This window comes from Protopterus annectens, chromosome 5.part1 (genome assembly GCF_019279795.1).
Source record: "Protopterus annectens isolate FY-2018-M chromosome 5.part1, PAN1.0, whole genome shotgun sequence".
NCBI lineage: Eukaryota > Metazoa > Chordata > Ceratodontiformes > Protopteridae > Protopterus > Protopterus annectens.
Window position 1 is genome coordinate 478,661,572 of NC_056736.1, and position 27,537 is coordinate 478,689,108.

A 27,537-nucleotide genomic window follows, 5' to 3' on the forward strand; every position below is an offset into this window, starting at 1 on the left:
CACCACTGCTAACCTCTACTTCCCACTGCAGGAGTGCTTTGGGGTAGCAGTTCCACAGGTCATTATACAAGGGTCCCCATTGTTCACCAAGTCTGGGAATACCAGTAATCTCATTCAAAAACTTGGAAAGGTCAAATACCTTATGAAATGGACTTACTGTAAATCCCAGCATCTGCTCATTAAACTAACTATGTAGGACAAATAGAATAACCTAGTTTTCCTTAGCACACCAGGCAGGTACTCTGCATGAAGCATTAATACTGCTATACATCACCACAGATATCTTGCAAAATGAGATGACTACCTTGATTCATACTGGAAACATGAATTCCAGATCATCAGCAGGTATCTTATACATGCAATCCCTTGCACTGAAACATTATATAGGTTGAGTTTTCTACACTACAATTATGTGCAACATACTTGCATATAGATTGGTGTAATGTTGAGTGTACATATTGCAACCTTACTGTTTATATTTGTTATCCTATTATCCCAAGCACTGACTGTGCACCTCCACATGTATCATCATGTCATCAAGATGGAGCAGACAGTACATGGTGGACAACTTCAGCAAAACTAAAAATAATGCCCTGCTACAGACTCTGAGGAACCATTCACACTGTCTGCTGGGAGAGAGGGTGTCATAATAGTGGCTATAAAACCACATCTCTGAGACTTTTTCCATTTCAGCACTGTTGCTGATGGGTGGAATATTACAACACATCAAAGTAGAAGGCACTTTTCTCATATGATTAGGCAGGTCTGAAAGAAGGCATATGATACAGATGCCATTACTTGTATTTAGGGGATATACTTTATTTTACAAATTTAACTGAAGAGAATGAGTTTCAAGGTGTCTTGCATGGAGAAGAAGGAGCAAGTATCATACCGATAGGCGTGGATGCAAGTCTGAGAGTAGACAGCCATCAATTGCCTCAGAGGGAAATGCACCAGGTTAGTAGCCTATATGGCAGAAATTCATGTAGAGGGTAGATACACATCTCTTCTGCCATTGCCTATTTTTCTTATAGGTGCATTAGAGCTGCAGAGGTATGTGTTTATTTAATATTTGTGCATATTGTACCACTGTTTTTATGCATAATACAGGTCCTTACATGTGGCATAAGTACTCAGATTCTCTATCTTCTGACTAATTGCATGACCACATCATAGCTATGTATCTAATGAGTCAGAACAGGAAGTCAATGTCTACTCTGCACCTATGCTGGTTACTAAATTGATGAGACACAGACTGAGACACAATTAGATTTCACACAGGCACAGTCTATCTTCTTCCTGGGTTGTCATCCATCCATTGCTCAGAATGAAGGTAAAACCTCAAGCACCCCTGAGTTACAGGCTTTACAACACTTGCACTCACCATTCTTATCATGGGGGCCTTATGACTCAGATAATCAGTGTAACGTCTTCTGCTGCAGCAGAAGTAGAGTAGTGCACTGCATCTTTTGTAGGTTTATCCACCATGCAGGCTGAGATTCCTGGCACTGTCATTGTGTCAAAGTTGGCCCCCTGGTATGTGGGCAGCATTAGAACTGAGCAGAGGTGAAATATATTCTGGGCATAGATTACTGTTACACATGGTGACATATAAATGTTTAGTGTGGTGTGTGGCTTCTGTAAGAATGTCACCCAGTACTGTCAATATTTTGTTCAGAGCTCACAGTTCAGGTACAATGTCATGCTAGGTTTAATGCGGTCTATGTTTGTACATGTTTTTCCTTTGTGCACATCCATGCATTTTAACAAGTACAACCACCACTATTGTGTTCAACAGTGCTGGCCATGGTTGGGTGTGGGTATATACATAGGGTAATCACACTGGGAGGTCATTGCATGATACATAGTCTGCCCCTACATATCTAGTAGTATCTCACTCCACCATGGATGTTATCAGTCAATGTGCCTGCCAGCCTCCAGCAACAGGAGACCTTACCAGCAGGCTCCAAATAGCACCTGTTCCTACAGTAGTGCAAAATCCCTCTCACTGGAACCTCTAATCCTGTTAGATCAGGGCAACGCAGTGGCCCTAAACTATGGTTATGGAGTGACAACTCTTCTCAGTCATAGTCTAGCAGTGCCACATGCATATCACTGGAAAACACTGTGTACAACAGAGACTACCCTTTCACTGTCTCTTTGGGTAAATCAACATAACCAGTTTAAGATGTCAGACCCTTGACATTGTGCTCCATGGCACCATTACAGATGGTGACTATATGACCCATGCCACTGCCTTCTTGTGTAGTATATGTAGAAATATCTGATGCACAGTGTGAGTCAACAAAGCAATGTTTTGTATTGCCTTAAATAAACACTGCATGCATCATGTTTGTTCTGTCTGACACTCCACAGTCCTTGTGTGCTCTTTGTGGTCCCACAGACCTGCACTAGGTACATCCACTTTTGCCTGTACTGCCATTTACTATGCACATCACTGTCTGATGATGTGATGTGGCTGATACTCCTTGTCTCTTGGTCTAACTGTTATTTACAGTGAATTGACTCTGACTGGGGCTACTATTAAATGTCCAGACATTCCTAGGATGAATTGGTGGCTTGCATTCATCTAGTATTTATGTTATGTAGCATGGGGCATGCTAAGAATATCTTGCTGGCTCTGACAAGGGTGTATATCAGTGCTCTTTAGGTGTATCCAGGCAGCAGTAGTGGGCTGTCAGGAGGTCAAACATACACACTCTTATGTTTCTGGTTTGCATATGGGTGTTGCAGCCTTGAGGAAGTTGAATACAGATGAAGCAGTGATATGAATGACTTGTATATTAGAGGTGGGAATTTTGGAAACTGTCAGGGTTCTTGGCAAGCACATTGGTTAGCAACTCATGTGCATTACATACTACCTGGCAGTTTATACAACGGTTTCCCTTCCTATTGATATAATGCAGTCTGGAAACAGCTAATTGTGCCCTTATGACCACATATATGCAATCTATAACACCTTGTACTTCAGGGAGGAGAGCAAATTATTAAAGGTCACTCATGTTGATGGCTCCCTTCTATGGTAACTTGGGAAAACAGATATGCTCATTCATAAGTGAAAACACAAAGAGAATGAAATACAGATGTGATGTAATATCTTTTATTGGACTAAAATAGCTTTTGCAATTACTCAGACTTTAGGTTTGGCAGGACCCTTTTAAATAGCCACTTATGCCATAATTTCTTTCCTATTGGCCAAAAATAGATACTTGAAAATACCAACATGGAAAATTAAAAAATAAATATGCAGCTCAAGTGTTTAGTAGGGCAGTTCACCTCAGAGAAAGACAAAGTGTGTGTGTGTGTGTGTGTGTGTGTGTGTGTGTGTGTGTGTGTGTGTGTGTGTGTGTGTGTATCTGTGTGATTGTGGTAATGAGGTTTACATGTTACATTAGAGTCAGTGTTCATTTGGCAGAGAAGATAAAAAGCTCAGGAGAGCGCTGTGAAGCTTAATGAAAAATAAAACACAATTCAACAGATTTGTAAGGATATTAGTTAAATCAAGAGAAGAAAAACAAGAAGTTGTAATTTTCAATTTATTAATCTGTCTAAACAAGCACTGTTTGTTAGACAAATGATTTGGTAACAGAAAGTATTAATCTGAAATAAAGTCAAGCTCATGGTGAAGGGATTTGTTATGAGAAAAGCAGGGATAGCCAAGAGAATAAGATATTGAGTTAGAATGTATGGATGTTGTGTACAGTTAGTACACTACACAGGCTGTGGTTTAGCTAACTGTACAGTTAGTACACTACACAGGCTGTGGTTTAGCTAGCTGTACAGTTAGTACACTACACAGGCTGTGGTTTAGCTAACTGTACAGTTAGTACACTACACAGGCTGTGGTTTAGCTAACTGTACAGTTAGTACACTACACAGGCTGTGGTTTAGCTACAGTTAGTACACTACACAGGCTGTGGTTTAGCTAGCTGAAAGAGATAAAAGGAGAGAAAGAGAAACAGACAGAGAGAGAGACAAATAAAGAAAGGGAGAGAAGAAGAAGAAGAAGAAAAAGTGTTTACCTGTCTGCTGACGTGTAGAAGTAGCATGTTAAGGAAGATTTTGAGTATTTTGCAGGCCAACACCTGTAATATACCAAGTATGCAGTTGATTTGTCTCTGGAAAGTCCTTTAGCTAGTATCGCCACTGCCAATAAAGCCAAACCCCACTAGCTCTGGAAATGCATGTTTCAGCCTTCTTATGACCTACTCAGCAGAGCATAAGTGAAATGTCTGGCTATACTTTAGAAACCCTGGGTTGGCCTGAATATATCCACAAGGACATAAAAATAAAAAGTAAAAAGTCATGGACATTCATAAGCTGTATTGCTGAAACACTTGATGTCTTTAAGGATTCATTTGCATATATCCCACGGGCCTTTATTACAGGAGGCTTAAGGTATCACAAAGTGAACACTCTAGCTTGGCTAAGTTTTTCTTGCAGTTTTTACTAATTCATTTGCCTGTGTGTTCTCTTTACTCTTTGGCTTGGCTGTTAGTTGGGATATTTTTTCAGACACCTTAATGGTTATGGACATCAGCTAGGCCAGTGTTTCTAATGAATAGACAAATATTCCAATTATGCTCTTCTGGAGTAATCATAAAAAGCGTGAAGCTTCCATATCCAGAGTTTGTGTGGTTTGGCTTTATTAGCCTCAATATATCCCCAAAGACTTATAAAGAAAAAGCAAAAAGTTATGTATATTCATAAAAACATTGCTAAAACACTTGATGTCATTAAGCAATTATTTGCTTATATTCCATTAGGGAGGACATTCATAAGCCATATTACTAAAACACTTTATGCCCTTAAGGGATTATTTGCATATATCTATTACAGGAGGTTTAGGGTATCACCCATTGTTTGCATATATCCCATGATCTTCTATTACAGAAGGTTTAGGGTATCACCCAGTGAGAACTTCAGCTTGTCTAGGTTTTATTTGTAGTTTATATATATATATATATATATGTGTGTGTGTGTGTGTGTGTGTGTGTGTGTGTGTGTGTGTGTGTGTGTGTGTGTGTGTGTGTGATTTTGACACTATGCTTCTAGACAGATATAAGAGATCACTTTACAAATTTGACTTCTTTGGTTATAAAATTTTCTTTACAGCATCACAGCTGACAGAAGAATGAAAAGATGGCTCAATTATATGCTTTCACTTTCATTTTGTATTAGATAAAGGAAGATTGAACGTATGCATTTGGTGTGAACATTAAAATAAAATGTAGCCTCCACACATTAGATATCCATATAGCGGAAGCATTATGAGACTTTTCTGATGTATTCCCAGTGGAGACTTCTGTTCAATAATTTGGTCTGGAAAACTGCAGATTTTTGAGAAAACTTCTGGCCTAGATACAAAGTAATAATTATTCCAAAAATCATTTCTGTTGGCTTTTTTAATGCAGTCAGAACAGAGTACACACAATTAGATCTAGGAAGAAAGGGAGTACTTTTTGAATCTATTGTCTAATGGTTTCCACTTCACTGCTAAAATAGCAATTAACCTCTAAGCAGGATGGGCGTCATGGGGCAAGACTCCACTAAGTATGACAAGGCTGCCTCTTTAGAATGTGACAGAATACCATTAAAAGATGTTACGATTTCCCTGCTTCTTGGCTTGATACAATTAGTAAAACAGCATGCTTAAGATAAGAAGATTGGATTAATTTTTTGCTGCAAAGGAAAACAATGAATTGTGCTTTTTTGAGTTTACTTGCTTAACAGGCCCTCTGCCTCTCTAGATATAGATATAGATATAGATATAGATATAGATATAGATATAGATATAGATATAGATATAGATATAGGTAAAGATATAGAGTGCTTTTGTCTATGCCTGTTTTGCACATGTGTATGTGTGTGTGTGTGTGTGTGTGTGTGTGTGTGTGTGTGTGTGTGTGTGTGTTGTGCACGTGTGTTACAAACAATCCCAAAGTGAAAAATAAATGGCAGAAACACTGATTTATACATTTGGCTTAAATTTGCAGATAAGACACAATGCTTATACCTTCACTTTGTGATATATTCACTACTAATGAAATTCATTTATTAATTTTTTTAAACTAGTTGATCACAAATGTCTCATTTTCAGTGGCATCCTAAACAAAAAAAAAAATCTCAAATCTCAAATATTTCAGATAATCTGAAACCTTCAGGCACAAAATATGTTAAACTGCAATGTCAAAGACATTGCTCAATATTAGTACCATGAACGTGAAATGTTTTTACAGTATAATATAACATGATATAAATAAGGAGACTCCACATTAAACATTAAATAAGATGTGATATAAATTGCATAGTGCAGGTGTAAGTAATTCTGAGTGGTAGTTAAAGAGCAAAGTCAGAGAAAATAAATACATTTTAATGGAAAGGAGCTGACTCAGACAAGTAACTGTGCTATCTAGTGACAGAGTGTACAAAATTAAGTAATTTTAATGGCAGTGAATGCCATATGATTTTAATATTTGGATGATTAGGAGTGATATGCATGAAGTAATAATGCAGCAGCATCAAATAGGTTGAAGTTTTCATAATATCAAATAAGTTTATATTCTACCATAATGCAACTGCTGTAGTGTTTTCTGGATACTGTCTGTATTCCTGATATCATGCTACCCCATAGCAAAAATTCCATTCTGTATGCTAATTTTCAAAGTGCATTTAAATGCACATTTTAAGGTGTTGAGACACAGACTGAGTCACAGTTAAACAGCACACAGGCACTGTCCATCTCCTTCACCCATGGTTCTCCAACCACTGCTCAGAGTAAACGTATGGCCTCACTCACTTGTGGGTGACACATTGTACAGCATGAGCACTCACCATTCACATCGGGGGGCATAACTCAGAACACCACCATCATTTCCCCTGTAGCTGCATTTCTTTCTGATCTAGTCATCACTTCCAGCCTAAAATATATAAGTAAACTAACTAATTAATTTTATGTTGTTCATGAATAACTCTATATTTTAAGTAGGTTCTTAGTTTGTACCGTGACATAATAACAAAATACATTTCCTAGTATATTCACTTGGATTACAATATTATACATGTCTCCAGATTTTAAAATAATTTGCTCTTGGGGAAAGGACACTACGCTAAAGTTGTGCATATTTTCAAATACTGGAAGTGCCACAAGAATCAGTCTCAGCTGATATATACGAATGGATACATTTTAAGAAAACTATACCAGCTTCCAGACAATGAGAGATTATGAAAGCTGTCAGAGTGTAACAGCGTATTTATTAAGCATAAGAAAATTGCAGTCGCTTTTAAGGTAGCAACCCAGTAAATGACCAAATCATAATATATATTTAAAAGTGAAATGTTATCTTCCCTGTCAGCAAGTACCTTGTGGACAGATGCACTGATAGTTGAGAAGGTGACACTTCAGCCTGTGAATCCTGCACTAAGGGTGCAAAGCAGGCATCACAAATGGATCTTATATATTACAGTCTGTTCAAATCAGATTTAGGATTTGTAACTGCAGACAACAGCACTCCTGAGACTCTCGCAAGCTCAGAACGCCTTCATTATTCCCATAATGACTCACATCTCACCTTTTCTCTAGATCTTGTTTGCTACGCACTAGCAATCAGAAAGAGACACTCAGAGGCTAGATTCACAGGGACTGGAGGACTGGAAACTTATTTCTGCTGTTTTCTGTCCATTGAACTATACATTAGATATTCAGCTCAAACTGTTACATTTTGTGAGCACATGAATAATTGTTTCTTGTTTATTGAATAAACAATATCTTTTCCATATCATTGCTTATTCCCATTATGTCTCTGTCTTATTTTGACACCTTTTAGCCACTTTTTCATAATTAGTTTATTATTAAATGGATAATTCAAATGACTCATACATTTTTGTTGTTAGATACCTTCTGTTTGAAATTTTGTCAAAGATATTTCATATTATGATGAAATTTCAGTGTTCTGGAATTGCTTTGGACACACACACACACACACACACACACACACACACACACACACACACACACACACACACACACACACACACACACACACACACACACACACACAGACGCACACACACTATAAACATATTGTGTCTGTGAGTGGAAGATTTAGTTCTCAGTTCTGACACTCATTGTAAGTTTGGCTCACAAATCTTATGAGACAGATGAAATGTGCTTCTTTTTAAAGAGTTGTTGCCCAGTGACACAACTTCTAGTTCTAAGTAAGAACAAAAAAAAAAGATGAAGGCTGATAACAATGAAACAATCAGAGCTTAAGTTAGTTCCTCCCATTTCTAAGGTTCCCAGTGTGGATGTTTCCCCTTCTGAAAACAGGTCTGTGCAGGGAGATAGTTTTCTTCAGTTCTCCCTTCTGAAAATGATCATACGGTAGGACCCCCCCTCCCCAAAACAGAATATGCCATTTCTCTCCTGAGAAAGACTTATTGAGATATCTTGAGACTAGACCTTCTTCTTCTGAGTTTGAAAATATCTATGGTCCTTCCACTGTTCACCCTTCTTACCAGTCTAAGACTTGATAATGAAAGCACTGGTCAAGGCACAAACTGAGTAGGTCACCCTCTCCTTCCCTCAGAATTAAGGGCAGAAAGATAAGGTCCCCTCCTTCTTCTCCATCTGTTGCTTCTGTAAACCCAAATTAGAGACACTGGAAGTTTTGAAAACATCTCATCCTTCTGCCCAGACCTCTACAGAGTCATATTTCTTTGTGCTGAAGGTTATTAGGGTGTAGATACCTCATATCGGTGGGTAGGCATTGATTTCTGCTCTGATATTCTCAGAGACATTGACAATAATGACTACATTAGTATTTGAGTTCTTGGAACCAAAAGCTATCCTTGTTGCCAGAAGCTGTTCTCAATATAGAGAGCTGGCTGCATCAAGCTGGTGGTGACACATTCTGTTCTGTTCAGTCACTGTCTTGGCCATTGTTCACGTCAGTGCTACTGTCCTTTGTATCAACCACTGACAAATTGGAGGTGGTGAAGAAGCAACCTTTAGGGTTGTTAGATTTCCCTAGGGATTCAACTCCATTTGGTCCATCCCAGGATGATCCTCAGTCAAACTCTTTGGCTTTATCATCCTTGTCCCAGAGTAACAGATAGGTAGAAAGCAACTATAGAGACAGGATGGCAGTATCATGATCAGATTCCTGACCCTCATTCTCAGATGAGGTTTTCCAAATGTTCTCGAGAAAGGAAATATGAAATAAAGTATTTGGACCCCACTACATATCCTCCAAGTGAGGTAGTGACATAGATGAAGCACAAAATTATCCAAATCCTCTATGACACCACCAAGTTTGGAAGAACCTAGGCAACGTTTTGTAAGGCAATGCTTTTTCTGTTCCATCTCCCAAACTAAGAGCTACCATGGTTTTATCAACACTAGAGTGGAGAGCTTTGATTAGGGTACAGAATCCAAGGGACATGAACACAGAAAAAAGATCTGCCTACATATCAGTATCATGGCGATAAGCACATTCCTCCTAACGTTGAAGATTATGGAGGATTGTCTCCCTCAGGGTGTGGATGAAATCCATTTAGGTGTGTATGACATCCATTAGACACTATGGCAGTGGTTTGATACATCAATAATTGGGGGAAAACCCTCTTACCCACTATGTCTTGAGACCACATATTTATGGGAGTGGGACATGCTAATGCAACACTTTCATATAGCAACACATATCCCCATTTTGTTTATCTGTTCACACCTCAAGAATTGCCTATAAGTCATTCTGTGATGAACTCCATTTTTTGTTCTTAAAGCAAGCTGCACTTCAACTTTTTGCATTTATGACCATTGCTAAATGTGGAAGCTGTTTCCCCTTCATCCTTGTTATGGACAGACTCACAATTATGTGTAGACCATGACTAAATTCCAGGAGTTGTTTATACTTTCTCACCTTCCTCCTTTGATTAAGGTTCTGTTTAAAGCCAGGTTGATCTTCATCATTCCATTCTAGCCCCAACAACAAGTGTAGTTCACTTTGCAGTGGCCTTGCCTTGTTGACAAAATTCTTCTTCTCAGACCCCACAGAAACCTGCTGTACCATCCACCTCACATGTCTTAACTAGTGCTTCAGTTCCACAGATTAACTACATGAATTTTCCAGCTCCTCTGATGACTAGGTACTGCTTAGCCTCTGATGGTGATTCAGATCCTCACTACTGTCCAAAAATCCTTCACCAGAAAGGTTTACAGAAGAAAATGTTTCCAGTTTAGCATGTTTGAAAGTCTGTAGTGATTTCTTTCCTTTGAAACTCCCGTTAGTGAATTTATACATCCCTTGGATTTTATCTTGATGTTAAAAAACATGATGGTATCCACATTTGAACCACCAGCCAAAGTTTATCATAAATTTTTATCTTCCAAAACCCTTTTTGTAGTATCAGTGATGTCAGCAAGAATGGTTTTGGAATGTCAAGCTCTTTCTTGAATATCCCCATACATCAGTTTGCATAACGATCAGGTATTTTTATATACTTGTGCTCAAGGTTGCTCCTGAAAATAATCATAGCCATCTGCTGATCTCCAATTTTTCCCCAAGCATTTGAATGGAGGGGAATATTTGTTATATTATTTTGACATACACTATCAGCTATATTAGAAAGATGAACACATTGTTGTTCCCTTTGTACTAGGTTAATCAGGTCAGATAGTGCCCAAGGTCACCTTATGCAAGTGAATTTCAGCAATACTTCTTTTAGTTATACAAAAAATAAAAAAGTGCCATACGAATGATAGAGAAGAGTATTGAGGATAAGAAAGAAATTGTGTACTGTTTCTATTAAGCAAAAAACCCAGAATTTCTGGATAGAAGATATTCAAAAAGATTAACAGAGAAATTAGAAGAAAGAAAAATACTTGCACAAAAAATGTCAAAAGCTTCAAATGCAGATTTGTGTTCATCAATATAACAGATTCATAAAAAAAACATTATATAGACCATGAAACTTTGGGCTGGTTAGAAGAAGAAGCAACTGAGGAAGTGTGAACGTATAAAGAGTAAAACCCAGAGACTTTTGAAAGGTGTAAAAAAAATATGGACATGGGAAAGATAGATCTGACATGGTGTAATATTTATGCAAAAGAGAAAGCCAAACTACTCAATACAAAAAAGCAACTCTAAAGATATTTTGAAGAAAAATGCAGGCAAAGGCACTCAGATATGGAAAATTTCACAACATAAAAAAATAAGATCATAAAGGGAGAATGCAGAACAGAAGATTAGTAAAGAAGAAGAAAGTTATACAAATAGAGGTTGAAGTAATGGAATACCTGTGAAGTGAAGGATTTAGTGCAGAAAGTCTAGCACAGGTTATGTCACAGCATGATGGAACATTGAGCCCCCAAAGTTATGAGAAACAGGTGGAGCAGGAGACAACTGAAGCAGAAATATTGACATGGGAAAGAAAAAGAGATTTAATATGGTGTGACATTTATGCAAAAGAGAAAGCAAAACTAGTCAATACAAAAAGCAGTTCCAAATATATTTGAAGAGAAATACAGGCAAAGGCATACATATATAGAAATTTTTGCAATACAAAAACTATGTAAACAAAGGGGAAAGTAGAAAAAAGGATTAGTAATGGAGAAGTTAAAGAAATAGAAACTAAAGTTATTGATTACCTGTGAAGTGAAGGATTTAATGTAGAAAATCCAACTCTGGTAGAATTGCAGCATTGCTTCAGGTTTGTAAAAGGCAGATCATGTCTCCTAAACCTGATAGACTTCTTTGAAGCAGTCACCAAAGCCGTAGTTGAGGGTAAGGTGGTTCACACAGCCTATCTAGATCTCTTCAAAGCTTTCGACACCATCCCCCACTCTGGAATTATAGATAAACTCACTAAACTAGGTATAAATCCCTATGTCACAAGATGGGTTGCCAACTGGCTCACTGACAAAACCCACACTGTGAAAGTAGCAAACTCCAAATCCAATTTCAGACCAGAGACAAGTGGAGTACCACAGGGTTCAGTCCTGGGTCCTCTCCTGTTTTGTATCTCCTTCTCTGAAGTACAGGCCAACACAGAAGGTCTTTGGCTAATGAAGTTTGCAGATGACTGCAAACTAGGAGCGATAATCAAAACTCCAAAACATGTGGACATCCTACAAAAGCGCCTTGCTGAGACAGATGCCTGGTGTCAAAGCCATGGCCTCAAGCTCAATGCCAAAAAGTGCACTGTCATCCCTTTTGGTAAAAACTCAGTACCCATGAACTACCACATAGGCGGTATTCTACTTAACACTGAAAGTGTGATAAGAGACCTTGGGACACAGGTGGACAGTAGTCTCTCCTTTGATAATCACATCGCCACAGTAGTCAGGAAATCCTTCTACGTGGCACACTTCATCACAAAAGGTTTCTCATCCAGGAAAAAAGAGGTCATTGTTCCCCTCTACTCATCACTCATTAGACCCATTATAGAGTATAATGCCCCTTTTGGTATGTACCTCACAAGACATCTACAACAACTGGAAAGGCCACAGAAATACCTCACAAAGAGGATTACCAGCCTCAAACAGATGCCCTATGCAGACCGTCTAAAATAAATGCAGCTTTACTCCATTGCATATCGCCTACTCAGAGGTGATCTCTGCCTAACACACAAAGCTATGTCAAACCCATAGCTTTTAGACATGTTCCACTTAAAGAAATCCCAATCCCTATGAGCTACATGGTCTAGGGATCTAAACCTTGTCACCACAATAAACAGAACATGCTGGAGGGATAGATTCCTGTCCCAGAGACTTCCCATACTCTGGAACAAACTACCTATCTATATCAAACAAAGCTCCTCATTAGCACTCTTCAAGAAAAATCTTGATGACTGGATGGGAGATAGGAAATTCACCCTGGGGATCACTTCTGTGGCTCTGCTCGACAGTGGCACAGGAAAATAATTTTCTTGGGTGGCGAAAGTCAGGGTCCCTTTGTCTAGGCTTATATAGGCCCTAGGGCCAATAGCCTAGTACCTACCTATGAACCTATGAACCTATGGAACAGTGAGTTCCCAGATTAAGGAGAAACAGGTAGAATGGGAAGCAGTTGACCAGTTGCTGCATGAAGATACTCTGGAGTCTTCAGTTGGACACCATTACAAAAGTTCAGTTGGAACTGCACAACTAGGGAAGGAACAGAAAATTGTGGCAAATCTGATGCATTCATTGATGTGGCATGATAGGCTAGTGAGTTCCATAAAGTCTACTCTTGAAATTTTTCCCTGAGGACTAGCCAGTTCCCTTAGAACTAGCCAGTTTTTTTTAGTTTTAGCACTCAAATCTGTTTCTTTGAGCTCAGCACTTGTTCAGAACTTGTTGTAAGCACAAAATAAGCTACAAATTACTACAACACTCAATTTTCATCACTTGTCTAGAGGAAAACAGTTTTTAGTACTTAATAAATAAGCACCTATCCATGCATGTCTAAGTGTCAGCTCCCAGTGTTTTCTCCTATCTACCTGATGAATCTGGGCATCTTGGGGCAATGCAGCAATTGCCTTATGTACACACACAATCCTCTCCTCCTACCACCCAACACTACAACCTGTGAGAGATGCACTTATATAGCCAAACTGGAAGCAAAGCTGTCTTCACCCAAGACTGGACTAGACACTAAAGAGGGGAAAGTAAACACTTGCACCATACCGCACTCATCACACAGTCCTTCAAAACCTACACCACCAAAATACATGCATAGCAACACAAAACACACCTACATTCATGGAGGCTCTCAATAAAAATCTGCTCAAGCAACAGAGACCTCCAAAGCAAAAACACAAGCAACCTCCACCCCACAACACAACCCAAATGACACATAGCCCACAAACTCAGTGTGCCACTCAACCGCAGCCCATAAGGCATAACAATGTACCCAAAACTCTAGTCATAAGTGACTCTATAGTCAGGCACACTGATGTTCCACTCACCAGGCTAAACAAGGAGAAAGTTACTGTCAGCTGCTTGTCAGGTGCCAGGATCTGCCACATAACGCATGCACTCTACAACAAGTACAAATATGACTCTGTCATTGTCCATGTTGATGTGAATGACCCGAGACTTACCTCCCTGGAGTACATGAAAAGAGACATGGAGGAGCTCTCTGATCTTGTAGCCCAGGCAGGTATGACCATAGCCCTGAGTAGCTAGAATCCTGCCATCACCCAGAATGATACCACAGTGCAAGGACAAAATGATTGACTTCAGCTATTGGCTAAGCTTCTGGTGTCATTCTAAGGAAATCCAGTATCTGTCTGCCTGGGATGACATGATAGACAGATCACGATGCTTTGCCAGAGATGGCCTGCCCCTGTCATCCTTGGGATTCTGAATACTGGCTAAGGCTCTTGCCACCCCTATAATGCCTTTTTTAGGCAAGGATCAAATGACAAATTCATCACCATAACAGGTACAAGTAAGCAAAATCTGAGGGTAATGCTACTCAATACTAGAAGTCTAAACCTCAAAATGCATTCACTCAAGGCACTCCTTAAAATGGAGAACATCGACATCTGTACAGTGAGAGAGACCTGGTTCAAGGCTCCAGAGAGCACCCCTGCATTACCAGGCTATAATTCATACCACACCTTTTGGCCACCTAACCTGGACCGAAACACTAAAGGTGGAGGCGTGTCCATATTCATTAAGGATATCCACACCTCCAGGCTAGCTGCTCAGCATAATGCATCTGAGATTATCCAAGTGCAACTAACTCTGGGCAAGACTGCAATCCAAATTGTAACTTGCTATAGATCCCCCACCATGCCCCAGGATTCCCACTCCTCATTTCTTGATACAATGGAAAATATTAGGGTACAACTTATCACTCTAATAATGGGTGATTTCAACTACCCCACCATTAACTGGGAAAACTACTCATGTACCAACTCTTTTGTTCAACGTTTTCTGGAACTCATAAATTCCAAAGCATTGGCTCAACTTATCCACACCCCCACCAGAGACAGCAATATCCTAGACCTGGTCATTACCAACATAGGCGACCGGTGTTCCACACCAGAAGTCAATTCCTCATTGGTCAGATACGACCACAAGCTAATCAGCCTAGACATCCCGTCCCCACCCCCATTAGGGAAAGCACAGTAAATAATTTCTCCAAAGCCAACTTCATGCTTCTTAAGACAGAAGTGTCAAACTTCACGACACCCATGCAGATGGGCAATAGATGTATGACTGCTATATCCTACACAAATGCACTTTATAAGCACTTACACTAGTGCATGGATCGTGCTATCCCTAACAGAACCAAGATGTTATCCTCCAAAAAAAGGAAGCCAATCTGGTGGTCCCATGCCATAAACAAATTCTACAACAGAAGAAAGAAACTGTTACAAAAAAGAGTAAAATCCCATGATTGGAGGAACTCCCTGGTCAGCCTCAGTAAGAAGCTGAGATCCTTCATAAAATCCTCCAAAGCTAGTTATGAAAACAAAATCACCACTGATTCTAAAGACAACCACAGAGCATTCTATAGCTATGGCAAGAATCTCAATGGCAACACTCAGATCTGCTCTCAGTTACAGCACAATGACACTAAATATATAGAACCAACTGATATTGCCAACATCCTGGAAGATAGGTTCAGTGCTAACTTTACCTCTCTCTCACCCCCTAAAGGGCCCATCTCTATACCGGAAGAATGCAAAGTTCCTGTAATCATGGCTGCACAGGTAAAAAGCACACTTTCCAAAGCCAAGAACACAGCATCCATGGGACCTGGCAACATCCCAGGCTGCGTTCTCCATGAACTACACAATGAACTGGCACCCCACCTAAGCACCATGTTCAATCATAGCCTCACCTCAGGCTTTATGCCCACTGAATGGTGCACAGTGACAGTTATCCCACTTCACGAAGGGGGAGACACCACAGACCCCGGAAACTACTGCCCCATTAACCTAACGAGACTTGTCTGCATTGCCATGGAACATATCATCATGGAACTTATAAACAAAGACATTGATAATCTCCAAACTCTGGACCCCACTTAGTTTGGGTTTGTAAAAGGCAGGTCATGTCTCCTAAGCCTGATAGACTTCTTTGAAGCAGTCACCAAAACCGTAGACGAGGGTAAGGTGGCTCACACAGCCTATCTAGATCTTGCCAAGGCTTTTGACACCATCCCCCACTGTGGAATTATAGATAAACTCACTAAACTAGGTATAAATCCCTATGTCACAAAATGGGTTGCCAACTGGCTCACTGATAGAACCCATACTGTGAAAATAGCAGACTCCAAATTCGACTTCAGACCAGTGACAAGTGGAGTACCACAGGGTTCAGTCCTGGGTCCTCTCCTGTTTGGTATCTATTTTTCTGAAGTACAGTCTAACACAGAAGGTGTATGGCTAATGAAGTTCACAGATGACTGCAAACTAGGAGCCATAATTGAAACTCCTAATGATGTGGACATCCTACAAAAGGGCCTCACTGAGACAGATGGCTGGTGTCAAAGCCATGGCCTCAAGCTCAATGCCAAAAGGTTCATTGCCATTCCCTTTGGTAAAAACTCTGTACCCATGAGCTACCACACAGGTGGTAGTCTACTTAACACCAAAAGTGTGATAACCAAAGTAGTAAAAACGGGGAGTCCAACCACAGTAGCCCCCAACAACAGAAGTAGAAAGGCTGGAAGGAAGCACTCAGATCCACAAATTCTTCCAAGGTTTAATGTCACAAAATAAAGACAAGCAAAACAACAAAATGCTGATAACACTCCAAACACATTTTCGTTCACAAAAACTTCATCAGAATAATAAATTACATAGCTGAAGTTCTTGTGAACGAAAACGTATTTGGAGTGTTATCAGCATTTTGGTGTTTTGCTTGTCTTCCTTCCAGCCTTTCTACTTCTGGTCAAAAGTGTGATAAGAGACCTTGGGACACAGGTGGACAGTAGTCTCTCCTTTGATAATCACATCATCACAGTAGTCAGGAAATCTTTCTATGTGGCACACCTCATCACAAAAGGTTTCTCATCCAGGAAAAAAGAGGTAATTGTTTCCCCTCTACTCATCACTCATTAGACCCATTATAGAGTATAACGACCCTTTTGGTATGTACCTCACAAGACATTTATAAAAACTGGAAAGGCCACAGAAATACCTCACAAAGTGGATTACTGGACTCAAACAGATGCCCTACGCAGACCGTCTCAAAAAACTTCAGCTTTACTCTGTCACACATCGCCTACTCAGAGGCGATCTCTGCCTAACATACAAAGCTATGTAAAACCCAGAGCTGTTGGACATGCTCCACTTAAAGAAATCCAATCCCTCCAAGCTACATGCTCTAGGGACCTAAACCTTGTCACCACAATAAACAGAACATGCTGGAGGGGTAGATTCCTGTCCCAGAGACTTCCCATACTCTGGAGCAAACTACCTATCTATATCAAACACAGCTCCTCATTAACACTCTTCAAGACAAATCTTGATGATTGGATGGGAAATAAGAAATTCACCCCGGGGATCACCTCTGTGGCTCTGCTCAACAGGGCCACAGGAAAATAATTTTCTTGGGTGGAGAAAGGCAGGGTACCTTTTTTGCTAGGCTTGTATAGACCCTAGGGCCGATAGACTAGTACCTACCTGTGAATCTATGAATCTATGAAAGAGCAATGGATGCAGCTGAAGAGAATATGTCACAGGAAGATGTTCTGGAATTTTCTGTGGAATGCTCATAGGAAACAGAGAACAAAGAATGTTCCCTCAGTTTAGAAGAAACAGATCTAAGTGAAGAGTTGCTTGATTTAATAGAGATGGATAAAGTTATTAAGATCGATGAAAGAAATAGAGTACAGCAAGTCAATAAGACCCAAAAATGTTAAAAGTCTAATAAAACAAATGAACACAGTAATCAAGACTATTAACAGAAACTTCTGTAATATAACATAATTAAATTGGATATATTACTATGCAGCAAAATTAATAATAGATAAAGTCTTACCACAAAAAAGGCAATTAAGGAAAAGAAAGAAAGAAATCAAATTCCATCACAGAAGTATCACATAGAGAAAACTATTAAGCAGTTAAGACAAAAAGTGTCACTGGTAGAAGAGTATAGAAGAGGGAACAAATCAACAAAAATACTTAGAAAGACAGACGTCATAAAATCAATGTGCAGTACTAGAACATATCAGGATCTATTGGGCGCTATTGAAAATAATGAACTAAACATAGCACAGACAAACTTGGAAGATATACAGCTAAATATATAGGAAAAAAACAAAATAAGCACTTCATTGATGATCCAAAAAGTTGTATAGAGAATTGGAAAACAAAGCTAAAGGAATAGAAATACCACCAAAAAATGAAGAAATACACACATTTTGGAAAAATATCTATGAAGACCCTGTTTAACATAACAAAGATGCTGAATGGATAGAAGAGGTAAAAAAAATTAAGAAGTCCAAATGTACAGGATATGAAATGGGATGAAGTAACAACCAGAGAAACTGAAATTAAGAAAAGCTCCTGACTGAAAAAAACCCCAGGCTTAGATGCAATACCTAACTTCTGGCTAAAAGTATTAAAATTCCCCGGGATTTAGCAAACTTCCGTGCAGGAATAGCTTATTCCTGCATGGAAGGGACTGTTCCCATACAGCACAGCAGTGTGCCATGCATATTCATGAAGGTGCACTGCCATGCTGTTAAAAGGACATAGTTCTGTGTACGAGTGCAGGGAGTGTGTATGAGAGCAGTGCTCTCATAATGCACACCCCCCTATACACCAGTATTGCCGTTCAGCAATTTAAAATGATTGAGAACGCTCATAACACCCCCAACCCATCAGGGTAAGATATCTGGTCAAAGCCATAAGGGACAATTGACCCTACCAAGGCAAATGTTGAAAGAATAACAGAGGTAGCATAAGCACATAGCGCACACCTCCCAATCTGTAAGAGTAAGGAATGTGGACAAAGTCATAAGGGACAATCGTCTCACAAAGCAGAAAGTTGATAGAATAACAGGTTCAGCATTAGCAGGGATATTCTAAAGGGTACAAATAATAAAACACAACAAATTAATTTTTTTTATACATGCAATAAAGTTTAAGCGTAGCTGTGTGGGTGTGTCTGTTGCTTAGCTATGCTTAGTCCAGCTTAAACAGCACAAGAAATTAAATAGCAAGAGACATGCAACATAAGCAGTACTGCAATAGTATAGTAGTTAGAGTGTATGCTTCGCAAGCAGCCATTTCCAGTTCAATCCCCACTGTAACCAATTTGCATTCTACATGTGAAAGCAGTACATAAACATTTTTTTTTTTTATAATTAGCTACTAAATAACATATATTTGTTAACCGGAGTAGTGTAGTAGGTCCAGATGCGAGGAGTCAGTTTAATAAAGTTGTGAAACCTCCATATAAACACAAGTACCTCATACAGTATAGTCACATATGAATAAATGTAATAAAAGCACATTGGGGGATGTCAGAGACAGTAAACAAATGTATAATATGAAATGAATGATGGATCAATCCCATAGAGCAGATAGTCTATACAATAAAAAATAAGCAGTGCTAAGCAATGCACAGCTCTTCTTGCCAGGTGTAAGCATTGTGTAAATATTACTGCTAAGCAATGAGTAGCCCACCTAAGTGGATTTGCCCATTTTCTAAGCAATGCTGAATCTGCCCCTTTAAGCACTGTCAACCTTAGCTAAGCAGGTTTGCCCGTAGCTTAGCTTAGCTCAGCATATTTAAAACTGTCCAATCACAGCAAAGGGTGGGAAATTGGCCATATTTAAACCCTGCAGGTGGGAATACAGCTCATAAATAGTTTCAGATTCCCACTGTAGGCAGTATGGCAGGTGTTGGTGAGGGCATGCACTTCCAGGTGCAGCACTGCAACATACAGGAGTCCAATGTCATGGTAGGACTCCTGGTAAAAAAACATGATGAGAGACTGCTGCAGGGCCAGTACCAGGGCTCCCAATATAAAGCGGAAGCCTGGGACCATCTCGCCCATGATCTCACCAGCGCCACTGTTATCCCTTGCACTGGTGAGCAGGTTCGGCACCACTATGCAGACTTGAAGCAGAGGAAGAGGGAGCTTTTGGACAAGTGGGTCCAAGAAGCAAGACAGAGGGGTGATGTCCCAGCAGTGTGTAAGTATTCATATCAATGACTGTTTACCAAAGTTCAGCCTGTGTATGTGATGGATAGGTATACCTAAATATTTCTCTATTCCCTTTACAGCTGCAGCTGAGTGGGCTGTGAATCAGGAAGCCCATCCTAGTAGGTTGCAAGGCTGCATCACGAGGCTGGTGAGTAACAATTCTGCTTGCAGTAGTCATAGCAAATAAGTATAAAAGAGTAGAAAGTCACCTGACAGTATAAAAACTGTGTATGGGTTGTACTGAATAAACCAGACTATATGACAATAATTGTCCCATATAGGTGATATTTAAATAAAACTGTAACTGCCTGGCAATAACGTTCTAAATCCTTGACTGGTTGTGTTTACTCTAGTATTGTATGGTGATTAGTGTTGCATTCTCTGAATAGTAATGTTGTGTTAACCACTGTTGCGCACACTGTGCTACATAAAACATATGTCTAGGAATATCTGTATAAGACTGTTGTAAGTACAAGATCAGATTGTACAACCAAGAGAGACTTAGACAGAAAACACTGAAGGAACAGACAGCAGTTTCTAAATAGCTCACTCTGATGAAACACAGATTGTTGTATTTTTAGCACACACAGCCATCGTTCAAATCCTGGGAGTGGTAGTAAGCTGTATGCATAATCATACCTTTCAACTGTTCAGATTTTCGTAGAATGTCCAGATAATTGGCTCATATTTTTGGTCTCTTCCTCTTTCTCCCTGGCAAATCACTAGGGTGATCTCAGAATTGTAGTCACTAAATAATGACATACATTTCAGTTTCAGACTTGTAATCCTTCAGAAAATGTCTATTAAAACAAGTCCTGTTACTCTAGCAACTCTCTAAGTTTATAAGAGCAATATTCAAAATATGTCCATATTTGTACCCCCATGTTGTCAAGCTTTGTACAGAGTTTGTGCATTAAGAGATTGAGAGGTGTGTGCATAATTTTAACTAGGAATCTGGGAATATGTGTAGAAACAGTCAGGTAGTATTAACAAACATTTCCCCCACAGGTCCTTCTGATAAGAAAACTGCAACTGCCTGGCAATAAAGGTTTAAATACTGGACTGGTTGTGTTTACTCTGGTGTAGTATGGCCTGACATCTAGCATTCACCAAGATCTGATATCAGAATAGTATTGTTGTGTCAACCACTGTTTCTCACACTGTGCTACATAAAAATATGTCTAGGAATGTCTGTATAAGACTGTTGTAATTACAAGGTCAGACTGTACAACCAAGAGAGACTTAGACAGAAAACATTGAAGAAACAGACAGTGGTTTCCAAATAGCTCACTGTGATGAAGCAGAAATTGTTGTATTTTTAGCAGACAGCCATGGTTCAAATCCTGGGAGTGATAGTAAGTTGTATGCATAATCATACCTCTCAACTGTACAGATTTTCCCAGAATGTCCAGATATTTGGCTCATATTTTTGGTCTGTTCCTCTTTTTTCCTGACAAATCACTGGTATGATCTCAGGATTGTAGTCACCAAATAATGACATACATTTGAGTGTCAGACTTCAAATCCTTCAGAAAATGTATATTAAAAGAAATCTTGTTACTCTAGCAACTGTCTAAAAGTTTGTAAGAGCAATATTCAAAATATTTTCCTATTTGTACCCACATGTTGTCAAGCTTTGTCCACATGTTGTGCATTAAGAGACTGAGAGGTATGTGCATACTTTTAACTAGGAATCTTGGAATATGTGTAGAAACAGTCAGGTAGTGTTAACAAACATTCCCTCCACAGGTCTACCAGGTAAGAGAAGTAGAATTTAGCTATAAGACAGTTAAAGTATACACTTGTGTATAAACATACCACTGCCCAAACCAAGGCCATAGGGTATTGTAATAATACATGTAGAGTAATGATTAGAGCAATGATCATTAAAGTTGTGAGTACTGCAAGGATATACAAGTTGTTAATTGACATCTTTCTCCATCCCCCACCATATCTGCAACAATAATCTAAACACACAAGTCAATGGGTATGTTTACACCAATCCTACTGCTGGGACATATGTCCTATTGTTCAACAAATATTGAAATGTGGTTCTGTTAATGTTCCATGTTGAAATACTGTCATTGGTGGCCTGTTGCTATCAATGTAACCTGCATGCTGTTGTAATGGCCACTGTGATTCCATATATGCATGTGTTCTGTTTACTATGCAACTGTTCCAAATCTGTTGTTTTGGGCTAATGGGAATATCTATGCATGCTGTTATAACTAATCCTGGATTGTGTTGACTATTACTAATGCACATATGTTCTAAAACTGTAACACCATAGCACGTTTGGGAAGACCAGTCACAGCGGACACACCTCTCCCACCTCATCTGGCTGTGGGACAGGGCCCCAACATGTCTGGGACCCTCTCCGGGACCTCCCCGTCCACTGGTCCTCCATGACCTTCAGATGGAACCACCTCAGGAGATGGGGCTTGTCCCCCCCCAGGAGTGGGTGCGGACAGGATCCTGTCTGGGGTTTGGTGCGTAGCGAGCTCCGAAAGGTGTTTGGAGATCTGCTACACCAGCTTGCAGACCAATTAGAGGGTCAGCCTGGCCCTCCTGCACAACCCCCAGTGCAGCCACCTTCAGGCCATAAAGATGCACTGGTGACTGCCATGGGTGGGGACCTTAGTCCCACTGTTTCCATTTGGGGGTTCATGGGCTTCCGATTTCCAAACACCCTTCCCCTTCCAAGGTGTTTACCTCCCACATGTGTTATATACCATCCTTGTATGCTGTTTTGTCTGTCTTGTCTGTCTTCCTACCCAGCCTACCACCCAAATATACCTACTATCCTTCCCTAACATCCCACTCTCACCTTAAAAAAAAGGGCAATCTGTTCCCCCCAAAAAATCCCCATACATAGCTGTCCATTTCTCACACGTGTCCACTGGACACATGTAAGCTGGTCTAACTGGCTTCACAACACATTATTGTTGTCCTCACCCCTCTCTCAAGGGTTTGAGTGTCCAAATCTACCTCCAAATTCAGTATATATGCACAGCTGTTGCTGTAGAAGAAATGGACAGCTATGAACCTCCCTACACCCATCCTGCACATCCCTAGCTAGTTTCCCTATTGCCTTTCCCTCTTTGTGCCCCCTTTTTCACCACTTTCCTATTACCCCTTTTTTCTTTTCTTTAAAAGAAATTAGCGTAGGGAGTAAGCAGGTGTAAGCACTTTTAAGCAGTATTAAGAGGGATTAAGCCTGTTTGCACAGCACTAAGCAATGCCTACACAGATTAAGCACTTTTTAGGCTGTCTGTAAGCATATTTAAACAGAAGTTTGCATTGCTTACTACTGCACAAACCCACGAAAACTTGCTTACAACTGCCTAAAGGTGCCTTAATACCTCTGCATCCAACAGCCCTTGTTCTGCCCAGCAACAAAATAATAAGTCCTGACTAGTCTTGAACTCAGGCCCCTGTACACCATAGTCACAGAAATGTACCACTACTTCATCAGAGCTTTGCTAGTGAATGTTTTTTTAAATATATAGATGCATATGAAAAGTGTATACATCAGATATATGTAGCTGTACATACGAAATTACACATATATGTACATATATCATAAAATAATATAATGTGTAGATATCAAACAAGAAATATACTGATATATAAATAGGCATATATATATATATATATATATATATATATATATATATATATATATATATATATACACACATATATATATATATATATATATATATATATATATATATATATATATATATATATATATATACACACACACATATATATATATATATATATATATATATATATATATATATATACACACACATATATATATATATATATATATATATATATATATATATATATATATATATATATATATATATATATATATATATATATATATATATATATATATATATATATATATACATATATATATATATATATATATATATATATATATATATATATATATATAGGTACTAGTGCTTTCCAACATTACATACAACCCCAGACTCCACATCTGTATGTCAGACTCCACATCCATAGCCATGTCAAACACTCTCTTTACCATGCACCCCATCTCTTTATACTTATGTCTACTCTCTACATCTGTCTGTCAATCCCACTTCACTTTGCCACACCTTTCTCTGCATACTCCCCTGTACTGCTTCATTCCACCCCCACATGTGTAGGAGCAGTCACCATCTGGGCAGCATGTCAACCTGTGCCTGATTGAGCATAGTAGGTCACAGGTGCATTAATGTAATGCTGAATATGAGTACAAATAGGACACATCCACTGAGGGCAATCAGAAGGCCATCCCCACATATGTCTATGGTCTCACAGGCAACTATACAACCCACTGTGTAATAGAGGTCAGCCGCAGCAGATACACACACACCATAGTTACAGACGACCAGCTTCGTACATGTTTAGGACAAACATCACCCCCCTGGCTCAGCATCAGTATAGAAGGATATGCACACCATATGCACCCCTACCCTCACCATTAATCAGGTGCAAACTGCCTACTTACACATAATGCTATGCATGTCCATACAATTCTGCTAGGTACTGGAGTATTATTTGATATAATGTTGTGGCTACTGATACTCATTACTAGTATGCTGTCTCTGTAAAGAACTATGGACAATGTCTGATGTCCTGTGATGTGTTTTTCCCTGTTTATGTCTTCCAGGTGTGATGCAGAGGCTCCAGCCTATGATGTCCAGGAGACAGCAGCCATAACTGAGCCATAACTACTACATCCTCTTCAGTCGGGGTTATCGACATCAGTAGGAGGACAGCCCTCTGGGAAGACCTCACACAGAGAGTGAACCCCTTGGGGAACCATGTCTGCATGTAAAAACACGTCAGGCACAGAGCAACTGACCTGATTTGATGTGCACAGCAACGGACTGCTGCGGTGGTGAGGGTCTCTTCAGCAACTGGTGATGAGCCAGCCAGACAGGCCCCACTTACAGCAATGGAGGAGCTCCTTGCCAACATGTATATATGTATATAGATGCATATATGTGGACAAATCTATACATAATATATATATATATATATATATATATATATATATATGTATATATATATATATCTATATATATATATATATATATATATATATATATATATATATATATACATATAAAGAGATATACATCCACATGTATATCCACATATATGCATATATATATATATATATATATATATAAAGGTGAATACACACACACACATTATATATATATATATGTATATATATATATATATATATATATATATATATATATATATATATATATATATATATATATATATATATATATATATATATATATATATATATATATATATGTATATACATAAATGTATAAAAATATATGACAGCTACAAACACATGCAATCTAAGGGTCATGCTGCTGCACACTAGATGTCTAAATCTGAATATGCACTCACTGGATGTATTCTTTAAAATGGGGAACTATGACATATCTGCTGTAATAGAGACTTGGTTAAAGGCAGCAGGAAGCACCCCTGCACTACCAGCCTATAACCCATTCCACATCTCTTGGCTGCAGAACTGTGACTGAAGCTCCAAAGATGGTGGTGTTTCCATATTCATTAAAGAGGCACATACCTCCAGAGTGTTGACCAACTTAGGCATTACAGATCCCGCAGGCATAGCTACCATTGGGTTGGACAGTGGTTCAGGTCGAAGCCTGCTATAGGTCCCCAAACATGTCCCAACACTCACAACCCATGTCCCGAAACACCCTGAAGGATAATATTGTCCAACCTAACACTCATATACTGGTTGACTTCAACTAACCCACTATTAACTGGGAAAGCTACTCATGTACCAATGCACATGCCCATCACATCGACCTGGTCCTTCTTAACATGGGTGATTGTTGCTTGACACCAATAGACAACTCCCCCTTGTTATATCTGAACACAAATTAATCACCTTTGGAAATCCATGGCTCTCTCATGCCCCCCCCCCCTGCACAAGTAACCACCATGAAAAGCCACTACAATGCTGAATATGGCCTCATAACAACAGAGGTGGCTAACCTCACGGTAGCCATGCAAATGGAGACTAGGTGCATGGCAGCTGAATTAAGCAACAATGCACTATGAACATGTACACAAATGCATGGGTAAAGCCACACCCACTATAACCAGGACCCTCACATCCAATAAAAGGAAGTTGATCTGGTGGTCCCCTGCCGTGCAGACACTGTACAACAGAAGGAGGGAACCGATATGGAATAACATGAAGTCCCAAGACTGGAAATCAACCCTTATCAGCCTCAATTAAAGGTCAAGATCCCTCATCAAATACTACAAAGTTAGCTGTGAGAACAGAATTGGAGCACATAGTGAAAACAGCCACAAAATCTCATATAGTTATGTTAAGAATCTCAATGGCAATAGCAAGATTTGTTCTGAGCTACTAGACAATGGAAACTCCCAGACTGAGCCAACAAATACCACCAATATACTGGCTGGCATCTTGAGTGCAAACATTATCCCTCACTCCCCCCCAAAGGACCAATCACAATACCAGTACACCATCAGGTACCCAGTATTACTGCAGCACAGGTTAAAACATCACTGACCAAGGCCAAGAATACAGATTTTATGGGACCTGAGAATATCCATGGCTGTGTTCTACTTGAACTACAGAGTGACCTGGCACCTTAATTGTGTGCCCTGTTCAAGCACAGCCTTACCACAGGCTTTGTCCCTACTGAATTGTACACTGCTACAGTCATCCCTCTCCACAAATGAGGTGTTAACTACTGACCCTGGGAAATACTGCCTCAACTGCCTGACAAGTCTGTTATGCGAAGCTATGGAATGCATCATCATGCAACTAATAAACAGGATATGGGAATCTGCATACTCAGGATCCGACACAGTTTACCTTTGTGAAGGGTAGGTAATACCTGATCATTCCACCTGGTCAACTTCTTGGTGTCAGTCACTTGAGCTGTGGGTGAAGGCAAGGTAAAACATACAGCCTAAATTGCTCTCGCCAAAGCCTTTAATAACATTTCCCACTTACTAACTAGGTGGGAATAGAGGTATAAACACAGGGGTGGATTGGACATACCGCTGTCATACATTGAGACAGTTGCAGATGCCACTGGGTTTGTTATAACATCCTTTGTGAGGAATATGACATCGGTAATGTCCATAGATGTGAGTATTTGCTGACTGCATTCCCCAGAGTCCACAATTGATTTACCAAGGACACCAACTATCTGGTGAACACACAAAGCATAACAGGCAGACATGTGGCTAGTGTGTGGACAGCGTGCCAATGGAGAGGTATGTCAGA